The 12,259-nt window shown below is 37.7% G+C and overlaps 1 protein-coding gene and 1 pseudogene across 4 annotated transcripts in view; both read right to left on the bottom strand.

The window, feature by feature from the left end:
* The window catches only part of LOC150094880 (diphthine methyltransferase), a 154,600-nt gene that overhangs the window by 121,745 nt on the left and 20,596 nt on the right, over positions 1-12,259 (bottom strand). The window lies entirely within an intron of this gene.
* On the bottom strand, positions 2,836-2,968 carry LOC150094881 (U4 spliceosomal RNA; annotated as a pseudogene).

The raw sequence follows: 12,259 nt of genomic DNA, 5'->3' as shown, positions 1-12,259 counted from the left end.
ACTTTGCATTAATTGCCTTAGTATCCCATAATGTAAAGCACACATTCTTACAGGTGAGTATAATGCTATGCATTATGAGAAGGGCCAATTTTGACCTTTGCATAAGTAAAGGATCATTTCTAAAAACTAGGCGATTCCTTTCATCACTCTAGCCCCACTCAGTGACAGGCAAGCCCCATCAGTGAACAGAAACACTCGTCGCTAAGGGAAATGCATGGACCCACCAAAGGGACCTAATAAAGGCCACATCAGTAGAGACTATACCATATTCAAACATCTAATAGAATGTAATGATTGAGACCATTTCAGCGATCCCACGTCTGTGTAAACCACATCAGTGGGAGCAAGACCCAGGAGAAATACCAAGGTTAAAGTAATGCAGAAGGCATATATCTCTCATATATAACTAGTGAAAAGGTGTAACACTTTATTATCAAAACTCTGGAATAGAGCTTGGTGTTGAAATTATTTTCACTTGGTCATTGTTAATTAAATTAAAGATGTCAAAAATTATGTTCTTGTTCAATCCTTTATCCAAGTGTAAATAAACAAAGTTTGCATGTGAAGTAGCTTCAAGACTAGGCTACTTGTATATAGAGGCTAATGACCTCACATTAATTACCTCAGTATCCCATAATGCAAAGCACATCTAATGCATAGTATTATACAGGCCTGAAAGGATGCATGTTTTACGTTATGGGATACTAAATCAATTAATGTAAAGCCATTAGCCTAGTTGTGCCTTGGTGCCACATAACGCAAAGCGCACATATTGCATACTATTATACACACCCGAGAGTATGTGTGTGTGTGCTTTGCATTATGGGATACTTTGTTCAACAACCATGCAATCTGATGTGCTACTTTGGTTAACTTGCCAATATGCCTTCTAAACTTCGACTCCCTGTCCACAATCACACCCATGTCCCTGGCCTCATCAGTTTACTGCAGGTAAGTTCCACGAGTATAGTACACAGCTCATGATCTCCTCCCAAAGTGCATCACCTTACACTTAGCCAAGTTAAATTGGCAGTCATTTACTTTTGTCCATACTGCTAGTCTGTTTAAGTCATCCTGCAGGATCTCTATATCATTTTCATTTACTATTGCTCTTCCCAGTTTAGCATTATCAGCAAACAACTGACTATTTCCTGTCAAATCATTTCCTATATCATTGATATACAAATTAAACAACAGAGGACCAAGTATTGAGCCCTGTGGTATCCCACTGGTCATTTGCTTTCTCCTGGACTCAACTCCTCCATAAACCAATCTTTGATATCTGTCCATCAGCCACCCTCTAATCCAAATAACGATTCATATTCTATTTGCTCCAGTTCATGCAGTACAGTTCTATGTGGAGTCCTGTCAAATGCTTTTTCAAAGTCTAGCAATAATACTGAGTAGCCATTTCCCTTATCCAACTCCAGTGTCACTTGATTATAAAAAGTAAGCAAATTATAAGACAAGACTCACCCTTCACAAAACCTATCTTGTGATGTCTTCAAAAATTCTATCTTTCACCAATTTCTCCAATACCATAACCACCACTTCTGAGTTATGGTATAGTATATGAGTTATGAGTATAGGCCAATCTTCTGATTGGCCTATAATTTGCTATTTCTGTCTTTTATGCAATGGGACTATTTTCCCTCTTTCCACTCCACTGGCACCTTCCCCCTACTGTGGCTCAAATTAAATAGCTTGGTCAGAGGAGCTGAAAGTTTCCTTCACATTCTCATAATACATGGGCCGATATGCTATCTAATTCTATGGCCATGTTTGTACTGAGGTTCTGCAATATTTAAGAACATCCATTTCTTTAACCTCTATCCTCCTACCAGTCCTATCTTCTATTCTCCTCTTCAAAATGCATAACTTGACAATTTTCCACATTAAATTTATATCCATTATGTTTTGCCCATACTGTCAGCGTATTCAAAGCATCCTACAAGCTCTCTACATCAACTTGATTAACTATCACTCTATCCAACTTCATCATCAAGCAACAAAAAACTGAATATCTTATTCAAATTATTTTCTATATCATTTATGTACAAATTAAACAGCAGTGATCTGAGAACAGAACTCAGCAGCACACCACTAGTAACCTGCCTTCTCCTGGATTCTGTACCTCCATATACCACTTTTTGGTATCTTTCCATCAGTCATCCTTCTATCCATATCACCAGTTTCTGTCCATCGCTATTTGTTACAGTTTGTGTAACAGAGTTCCACGTGGTATCCTGTCAAATGCTTTTGCAAAATCCAGCAGCATCACGATGTAGCCATTCCCTTCATCTAACCGAGTTCTAACTCTATTATAAAAAAAAGTAGATTGCTAAGACATGACCTACCCAAAGTCATGCTGCCCTTCATAGAGTACCAAATTCTTATTCACCCATTACTGAATTTTCTTTTTTAACAATAATAAATTTAGTTTAATCCTTTATCCAAGTGTGAGCAAACAAAGTTTGTGCCTGAAAATATCTTCAGGAATGGGGTAAGGTAGTACAACACTGAGCAACTCGTAGCAAAGGTGGACCAAGCTAACATCACTCCTATCTCAGTATCTCCCATAATGCAAAACACATCTCCTTGCAGATATGTATAATATTATGCATTAAAGGGAAGGCCAACTACCCAGACTAGTTTCGACCTTATCTAAAGGTAAAGCCGTCTCTAAAAATTCAGACGATCCCTAGGCCACTCAATCGTGGATGAAAGACTGTCCATCTCAGCGGTGATGGCCTTCGACTTACCACCACCACCGAGCATAACTGCTCAAATTCCGAAGAAAAGCATTCACCGACAAAGCCCCTCACCGGGCCGTGCCGGAGAACACTTTACCCGGAGACTCAAATTGCTCCCTTAAGGCAAAAACCTTAAGAGAGCGTACTCATATTAGCAATAGCTGAGCCTCAGTTAAACTTCACTGGCTACAGCATTGCCATCCGAGCCCTAAAAAGGACTTGAAACCTGCCTTATCCCCGCCCATTTTGAAGGCCAACTACCCAGACTAGTTTCGACCTCTTCATTTGGGAGCCAGGCACAGAAGTGGAGATACCAGGCAGAAGCAATGGCGAGGTCACCTTTACCTATAGGAGTTGTCAAAAGGTGTGCCACCTTTTTTATTAAATTACTCTGGATTTAGAGAAAGATGTTGAAAGTTTATTTTTCACTTGGTTAGAGACTATAATAAATTTAGTTTAATCCTTTATCCAAGTGTGAGCAAACAAAGTTTACACCTGAAAATATCTTCAGGACTGGGGTAAGGTAGTACAACACCAGGCAACTTGTAGCAAAGGTGGACCAAGCTAACATCACTCCTATCTCAGTATCTCCCATAATGCAAAACATTATGGAAGATTCTGAGTGTTTTTCATTATGGGAGATACTGAGATAGGAGTGATGTTAGCTTGGTCCATCTTAGTTACGAATTTCCCGGTGTTGTACTACCTTACCCCAGTCCTGAAGATATTTTCAGGCACAAACTTTGTTTGCTCACACTTGGATAAAGAATTATACTAAATTTATTATAGTCTAACCAAGTGAAAAATAAACTTTCAACATCTTTTTTAACAACTTTTCCAGTACTTTTATCACCACTCCTGAGATGCTTATTGGTCAATAACTTGCTACCGCAGACTTAGATCCTCCTTTATGCAAAAGAATAATTTTGCCCTTCTTCCATTCTATTGGGACTTTGCCAGAGCTGAGACAAACTAAAGAACCTAGTCAGAAGGCATCATGATTTCCTCTGCACATTCTTGTAAAACACAAGCAGATATGCCATCCAATCCCACAGCTGTGTTTGCATCAGATTCTGCAATAGACTAAATGTCCCCAATTCTTCAACCTATGCTCTCACATCAGTCCCTGTCACTTCTGTCATAACAATATCTTCACTTGGATGATATAACATTGCAAAATGATAACTCAGTAGCTCAACAATTTTGTCTGCCTCCATTACCTCTCTACCATCTGTCCTAGTTATTCTTCCTCTTGTTCATCTAATTTATTCTCATAATCTGATTTTGCCTTCCATACCATGCTACTCACCTTTCTTACTTGATGTTTGTATTGTTCATGAGTTAGCCTGTCGATATTTTTCCTTATGTACCCTCTAGAACATTTTTTTGTTTGTGGATCATGCTTAATGATACCACTTATCCATCTAACTCCTACCCGATTTATTCACCTCTGGGCATGAGAACATCCTTCACTTGTAGATCTTTATGCCATGGTACTGCTTCAAGCTGCCTCCTAATTATATCATAATCACCTTCTCCAATTAGAGGCAATGTAACCCCCCCCCCTTAGTTCTATGTCTTCTGATCCTATAACAAGATCCAACACACTTATTCTCCAAATCCCCTACGTCACTGTCTGCTATTAATTATAGCAGACAGTGACGTAGGGGATTAAATAAAATATAATTAAATATAAGTAATTATCTCTCATTAGTATATAAAGTCCATTTCCATCCATGTCCTAAACACATCAGTTTACACTTTGTTAAGTTTCTGTATTTTCGTTTCTTTATTAGAGTACGTATTTAGTATGATCCAATTTTGATCCAGTTCTCTCTCTATCCTTCTGCGTTAATTTTATATCTTTCTCCTTAATATATAACCCGGTTTGGCTCCTAGGGATATTTCCTCTTCAGAAACTGGCAAATTTATTTTTTAACTGCGCCAGCCAGCTTCCTATAACAACAAGAACATAATTCATGATCAGGGAAATATTCCTAGGTTTTAGGCATATACTTTAATCTAGAATTCACGTGCGAGTATATAGATCTCGGTACCTTGCAGTTGTGATCTACAATCTAATCGCAACTATATAATTATCTAAACTCCTTCCCACTATTTGGTTCTATCTTCACAAGTGGTAGTTTGACACCTCGAATTCAGGCAAGACTCAGGTTCAAGTAACAAAACATGTTTATTAATGCTAAAAGACAGGTACATTAAATCTTGTATTAAGTTATCAAAACCTGAATTGCTAGCTAATTGAATGTCTTATGCTAAGCTATACAAAACTGTTCAATGCTAATCTAACCTTCTTACATAAACTGACATGCAAAATCATGTAATACAAATGGATAATTAAACAATGTCACACTCAAGTCGAGTTCCTTCATTCACATTTACTTTAAACAGATATTTCACAACTCATTTCTCTCTTAGTTAAATTTACTCAATTAACAAAGGGTTTTCACTCCTTCAATCATATACAAGTTAGAGATTTATCCTATACAATTCTTTGTCTAATAGAATTGGCTATATTAATTACTCGATCCTGTCAAAGATCTCTAAAATGTCCTCAGTCTTGCTTTTATCAAGATACAAATTCTACCTTCAAACAATCTCAAGATATAAAACAAAAGGATCTTTACTTTACCAAGTCTCTCCGAAGGTCTATTAGCTGCCACGTGTTGCTCGGGTCATCCTTTGTCTTGGCTGGTTCTGGGTCAGGTCTCGTGGCTGAGCTGTTCCGTTCTCTGCTACCAGACACAAATCAGGAAAATGGCTGGAACTACGAGCCTTCTCCAGTCGCTCAGGTGGGTCATTCAGCATTTGGCACCATTCTGCATGAGCTGTTGATTCTCATACGGGTCTCCATGGAATACCTCTCAGCGCAAGTCATGAATACGGCCGGCTGTCCGTCGACATAGCACCCCTGGCTTGTCCTGTCTCCGATCACTCGTAGAGAGTCCTCGATCTCCAAAATCCCGGAAGAAACAGAAAAAAAGCCTAGAGCTTGGTGCGTATTGCCTTAGATATTCTTTCTTGGTGCCCTCTTTTTCTGTACTGTTTTTTTGCACCATCCATAACTTACATCAACCTTAGGTTGATCCTTGCTTTCCCTCCTTGCTATTAGGCATTTTTTTCAAGGAAAGGCACTTATGTCAACCTTCCCCGTAAGCTGCAGCCTTCGGCGTTACGACAGGCACTTGCGGTTTAGACGTGACCGTTGATCCTATCAGTCATTTCTTAGCTCAAGACTTACGATTTTATGATAGCTTAACAATACATAAATTAAGCCATTATTCCTTTACATGAATTGCTAATCTGATATAATTCTTGATTTTAGCTTTCTGTTTGACAATAAATAATTAAAATACATTACACATACTGATATACACTTTCATATACAACAATTTAGGTGTTTCTCACCTTCCGCTGGTAAGCAGGTATTATTCAAATTTCTTTGTTATTTTGTAAAGCTTACATGTTAGATCCTGAATGAATAACTTGTCAAGAAGTTCTCCATTCAATATCTAACAACTTCATGCATGCAGATGAAACTCAGAAAGCAAAAACAGCAACTCATGACAAATGACAATGTTCACTTGGACTGGTGAACATTGTAATTTGTCACAATTACATTGACACAATTACCAATCACAGCAAATGATGAGCAAGTCTAGATGAGTCTTTGACTCCATGGGGTCTTGGTTAATAATAATAATAATTAGCTCAGCATACATCATGCCTCACTTTCACCATGCTAGTTGCCTTTCTTGCCTGATCTTTGTATTGTTCATGAGTTAGCCTGTCACTTTTTTTCCTTATATACCCTCTACAACATTTTTTGTTTAATTTTTGTTTAATACAGATGGTGTAGCAGGTTAAATTCTTAGCGTTGCAGTGGTTTAAAAACCACTGTAATGCTTAGAATTTAACCCACTGCACCATCTGTATGTCTGTTTCTGTTCAAAGGTGTCCGTATCTGTGACTGCACACCTAGGATAATAACACGAATGTGATGCAATGTTTACATGTCAAAAAACGTATCCTCTTCATAAATCATTAATATATTGTGTTTAATTTTAGGAATCATACAAAGCTACTAGGAAACAATTAGGGAAGTCTTTAACAGGAATAAATGCAAAAATGTTGTAATGTTGTAATAGATTTCACGGTATGATATGAACACAGATGGATAAGAAAATAACTATTTATTAACTTAACTTACTAAATTCACAATTTCCCCCAGATATATTTCAGCTACTTAAATTCACAGTACAGGCAGGTTATTTTACATGGAAAGGGAAAATATACAAACAATTAGATGGGACAGCTATGGGTTCCCTCCCCCCTTAGCCAACTTCTACATAGAACATCTGGAAAAATTAGCTATCAACAGCGCCACTCTCAAACCTAGTCTCTGGCTATGCTATGTTGATGATATGTTTGCTATTTGGCCACATGGCCCAGACACATTGAATACATTTTTAGTGCATCTAAATAGCCAGCACCCTAAAATCCACTTTACAATGGAACTAGAAGCCAATGACTGCCTGCCCTTCCTGGACACACTGATCACATGTCTTCCAGAAGGTTCCTTATTATTTTCAGTTTATAGAAACCCACACATACAGGGAGATACTTACACAAACAATCACACCATCATCCTTCTCAACAATACGGTATCTTAAAAACACTAACCCATAGAGCTAGAGCAATCTGTTCCAATGACATTGCTCTCACTGCTGAACTTTCTCACCTACTTCACACCTTCTTAACCAATGGTTATAATCCCCATAAGATAGATAACATACTAAATGTTACCCAGAAATCCCCTCTATTTACCACAGAAGAATACAACAAAACTATCACCATCCCATACATTAAAGGCACATCTGAAAAGATATCTAGGGTGCTTAACAAACCCCAACTATGCACAGTATTCAAACTGTATGTAAAATTAGCAACTCTCATCCGTTCACCTAAGGACAAATGCACTCCTTTATCACATCCAGGAGTCTATGAAGTGCCCTGTTCTTGCCATCAAGCCTACTACGGACAGACAGGAAGAACTGTGGACATCCGCCTCAGTGAACACAAAAAATATATCCGACACTTTCACCATGGCAAGTCAGGTCTAGCAGACCATGCTTTGAATACCCCTGCACAAGTCAGAGAGGTTGTTCCTGGAATCAACAGAAGCCTTAAAACATACTCCATACCTTAACAAGTATGTCTGTATAAATCTACCAAAGATTTGGGAGACAGTCATCCTAAAACCAAATTAATATTTATTACTTTTATTTTATTTCATTTTTTCAAACTTTCTAAGACTATCATTTGGACTACTATTTCAAAACTTTGAACTTTTTTTTTTTTTAACCTAGATGGTGCCATATTAGGACTTTAGTCTTGTGTTGCACGCTGCAATTACTTATACTAGCCCCACTGTTACACCGAATTGTGGTTGTCTTGCTTTTGTAACAAACTTTGTGTTGTGTGCTCTGAAGATGCTGGATATAATACCAGCGAAATTTTAGCTTCTAAGTTAATAAATAGTTATTTTCTTATCCATCTGTGTTCATATCACACTGTGAAATCTATTACAACATGTCTGACGAACACATAAGCCTATCCATGCGTATAAATGCAAAAATATAATATCGGTGATATTGCTATTCTATGGGTGTGAACAGAACACCTAGCACACCCGGAATATACATCCCTGATAAATATATATATACATATATATATATATAATGTATATGTGTGTGTGTGTGTACACACACATTGCCTGGAAAGAAGTCAATGGACAAGGTGCATCAAGCAATGTAACGAGCCATGAATTAATAGCCAGTGTAAATTAAAGGAATATGATGTGCCCAAGTCAGTCCAACTATGTCCAGGTGAAATGGCTGCAAGAGACCTGATGGAGTTTGAAAGAGGTGTGACAGGATGCTATGTTGTAGGCCTATCTGTTCAGCAAATTGTCAACAAATTGGGCAATTCCAGGTCAACAATCAGTGATGCTATACTGAGATGGAAGTGCAGGGAGGCAACTGCAAGTACTACCTTCACTGGATGATGCACCACACTTATCAAATGTGACCACAGGGTGCGATGAATGATAATATGTAAAAACCACCATTCATTGCCCAACACATTAAATGCGGAATTCCGGGCTTCAACTGGAGAACCCATTCTGAATGTTTTTATGAAGAACATGAATCTGCACGAAAACTTCAGAACTGAGACTCACGACAATGGTTTCATGGCAGGACCACCATATGCAAGTCCCACATTACTAGAACAAACATGCAGTGTCATCTTCAATGGTACAAAGAGCATGTACAGAGAGACAGGAAAGCCTGGAAAGTTGTGTTATGAAGCGACGAATCATACTACACCCACTATCAAGCAGATGGATGGATGTGGCAAATGTCTCTTACAAGCGTTCGTAACTCGAGCTATGAAATTCAGAGGTGGCAGTATGATGGTATGGTCCTGCTTTTCCTGGTTTGGCCTAGGACCTCTGTGGTACTATGAACATTTTATGCAAATTTTACTCGGTATCTGAACATTCTGAACAAAATGCTTCTTACTTTGTGGCATTTCTAAGGAACTGACCATTTTCTCTTTCAACAAGACAGTGCACCATATCATAAAGCAGTATGTGATATGGTGCACTGTAGAGGTGGCAGTATGATGGTATGGTCCTGCTTTTCCTGGTTTGGCCTAGGACCTCTGTGGTACTATGAACATTTTATGCAAATTTTACTCGGTATCTGAACATTCTGAACAAAATGCTTCTTACTTTGTGGCATTTCTAAGGAACTGACCATTTTCTCTTTCAACAAGACAGTGCACCATATCATAAAGCTGCTGCTGTAACTGGAGCATCAGGTGAGATCAAAGGACATCTGCCCTCATAACAGTCCAGGACCTCATTACATGCATATAGAAAGAATGGGCCAAAATTCCCAGTGATCGCTATCATACATTTGTGGAAATTATGCCTGTAAGATATCTGCCCCCATTACGGTGGATGCCATGGTTATTTATTCCTCACACTATGATGTCCATTAACTTTTTACTAAACAGTTTATTTTTGTATTTTTGCTATTACTTGAAATAAATATAAATAAAATATATTTATAAATATATTTTTGTATTTTTGCTATTACTTGAAATAAATATAAATAAAATATATTTATAAATATATTTTTGTATTTTTGCTATTACTTGACCATTTTAATGAAAAATGGTCAAGTACAACAAATTTAGTACAACAAATTTTACAGCTAAAGCGGATATGCCAAAAACACTACATAAATTAAATGATAGAATCTCGAGGTGAAAATTAAATTCCAAATAAAAACTGCAAGGGTAAAAAATGCTTAGGAATATTATATGTGATGAATGCATGAATTCATAAAGCAGAAAATTCATAAAGTATTAATATACAATCCAAAACAAAAGATAAATGGAATATGAGGGGTATGAGTGTGCTGGATAATGTAAAAAACATAGCAAAAATTCACTACAGCACCATTTTTTTTTCCCCTCCTGAGAGCTGGTTATGCAGTGTAGAGAACTAATCTCTCACATACAAACAGGGGATTTCTGCACCTGGTAAAAATCAAACTGGTACACACACAATTAGCGGAGATAAAATTCATTTCCTGAGTGATGTAGAATTAAGTACACTACAAGATGATGATTTACTGTATTTTTAATGGATGGAATGAAGGAAAAAAAATAAACTGTACACACATTTCTAATCAACATTTTTTGAGAAGAGAATTACTGATATCAGTTTACTTGAACAATGCCCAAGAAAGCACACTGAAAAGGAAAAATGCAAAATGGATCACCCAAAAAATTACAGAATGAACAAGTCAATATGAGATGTGGTAGCACTACATTACTCTTTTCTGAAAAGAATAAGATTTTTAAAGAATTTTTGGATAAGCCATTCTACATCATATTATCATTATTCAGGATCTTAATGGAGTCACAAGACTCATGAGGTAGGTGAATGTAGACAGCATTAATTGGCAAATTAACACAAGTGCAGGTTAAGTAATTATTATAAAGACAACTATGGAGACATAGACTGGAAGAACAAATGATCACAGGGAGGGAAGGAAATGGAATTTATTATTATTGTTATATGGACACCTCCATGGAGTCTGAAGACTCATTCTGGGAGACACAAATTATCCACATATTCCATCATACCTCCCCTTGAACAAAACACTCACAACTGACTCTGGCAACCCATTCCCCACATTCACAACTCTCCAAGCAAAAAATCTAGTCTTCACTCCCCTACTAACCACACCTTTATTCAACTTCCAAGGAAGATCCCTTGTTCTGGTTCCTCTAGCCAAGTGCTGAAGCATTTCCCCTGCATCTGTCCTATAAAACCCTTTAAGCAACTTAAATGATTCTATCATATCTCCCTCTTTTTCTCCTATCAAGCAACTTCTGCTATCCACATACTTTCAATTTATCCTCGTAGGGTACATTCTGCAGGCTGCTCACCATCTTGGTCACGCCTCTAAATCCTCTCCACTGCTTCCTCATCCCCGAGAAAACCACACTTGAGCACAATAATCCAGATGTGGGTGTATCAAGGCCTTATGAAGAGGAATAACAACTTCCTTATCTCTACTTGTTAATGTGTTCTTCAATAGCCAAGTAATTTCATGGGCTACTTTAGCAATATGTCCTCTAAACTTTAACTCTCTGTCTACCACCGCTCCTAAATCTCTGGAGTACAGTGCCATCCATGTGATACAAGACTTGTAATCTATATATCTCAAAATGCATAACTTCACATTTCTCAACATTAAACTGACACCCATTAACTTTTGTCCATTTAAATCGTCCTGCAACTGCAACGTCAACTCCATAGTTGAAGTTCCCCATAATAACCACACCACATAAATCATCATTCATTGTACTAATTTGCTAATGCATGTCTTCCAGATCATCTGTGGAACTTCCGGGCCTATAGCAACAACCAACTGTATAGTTTGCCTTATTGGCCTTGACCTCACACCTGACTTCTTCAAATGAACAGCCACCCTCTCGCCTATCTCCTATTCTTTTTGGCATTTATGCAGATGCTAAGAGATTATTACCTGAAATAATATGTAATTGAGGGAGCATGAGATTTGACGGTGATGGATCATGTCATAGCATCAGAGAAGTTAGCAGTAATCAATGTTGCCATACTCCCTCCACTTGGGAGAAGTGATGATATAGTCCTGAACTGGGAGATTGCCAGACATGCCAAATTTTCTTATCAGAAAATCTGGCTTGTCTGGAATATATATGGAATTAAAAAGCAGATGATTATGACAAACTGAGGTGTCAGATAATTGCAATGCCATGACATAAGAATTTGAATGGAAAGAGATGTTAGTAATGCTGCATATAAGATGGTCAAGGAGTGTTTGAGAAAGTAGAATAAGACTGTACAGCCACAGTCAGGA

Source organism: Typopeltis vanoorti, chromosome 21 (genome assembly GCF_054136105.1).
Source record: "Typopeltis vanoorti isolate ZY-2024b chromosome 21, IOZ_Tvanoo_1.0, whole genome shotgun sequence".
Classification (NCBI taxonomy): Eukaryota; Metazoa; Arthropoda; class Arachnida; order Uropygi; family Thelyphonidae; genus Typopeltis; species Typopeltis vanoorti.
This window is presented reverse-complemented; position numbering and strand designations above follow the sequence as displayed.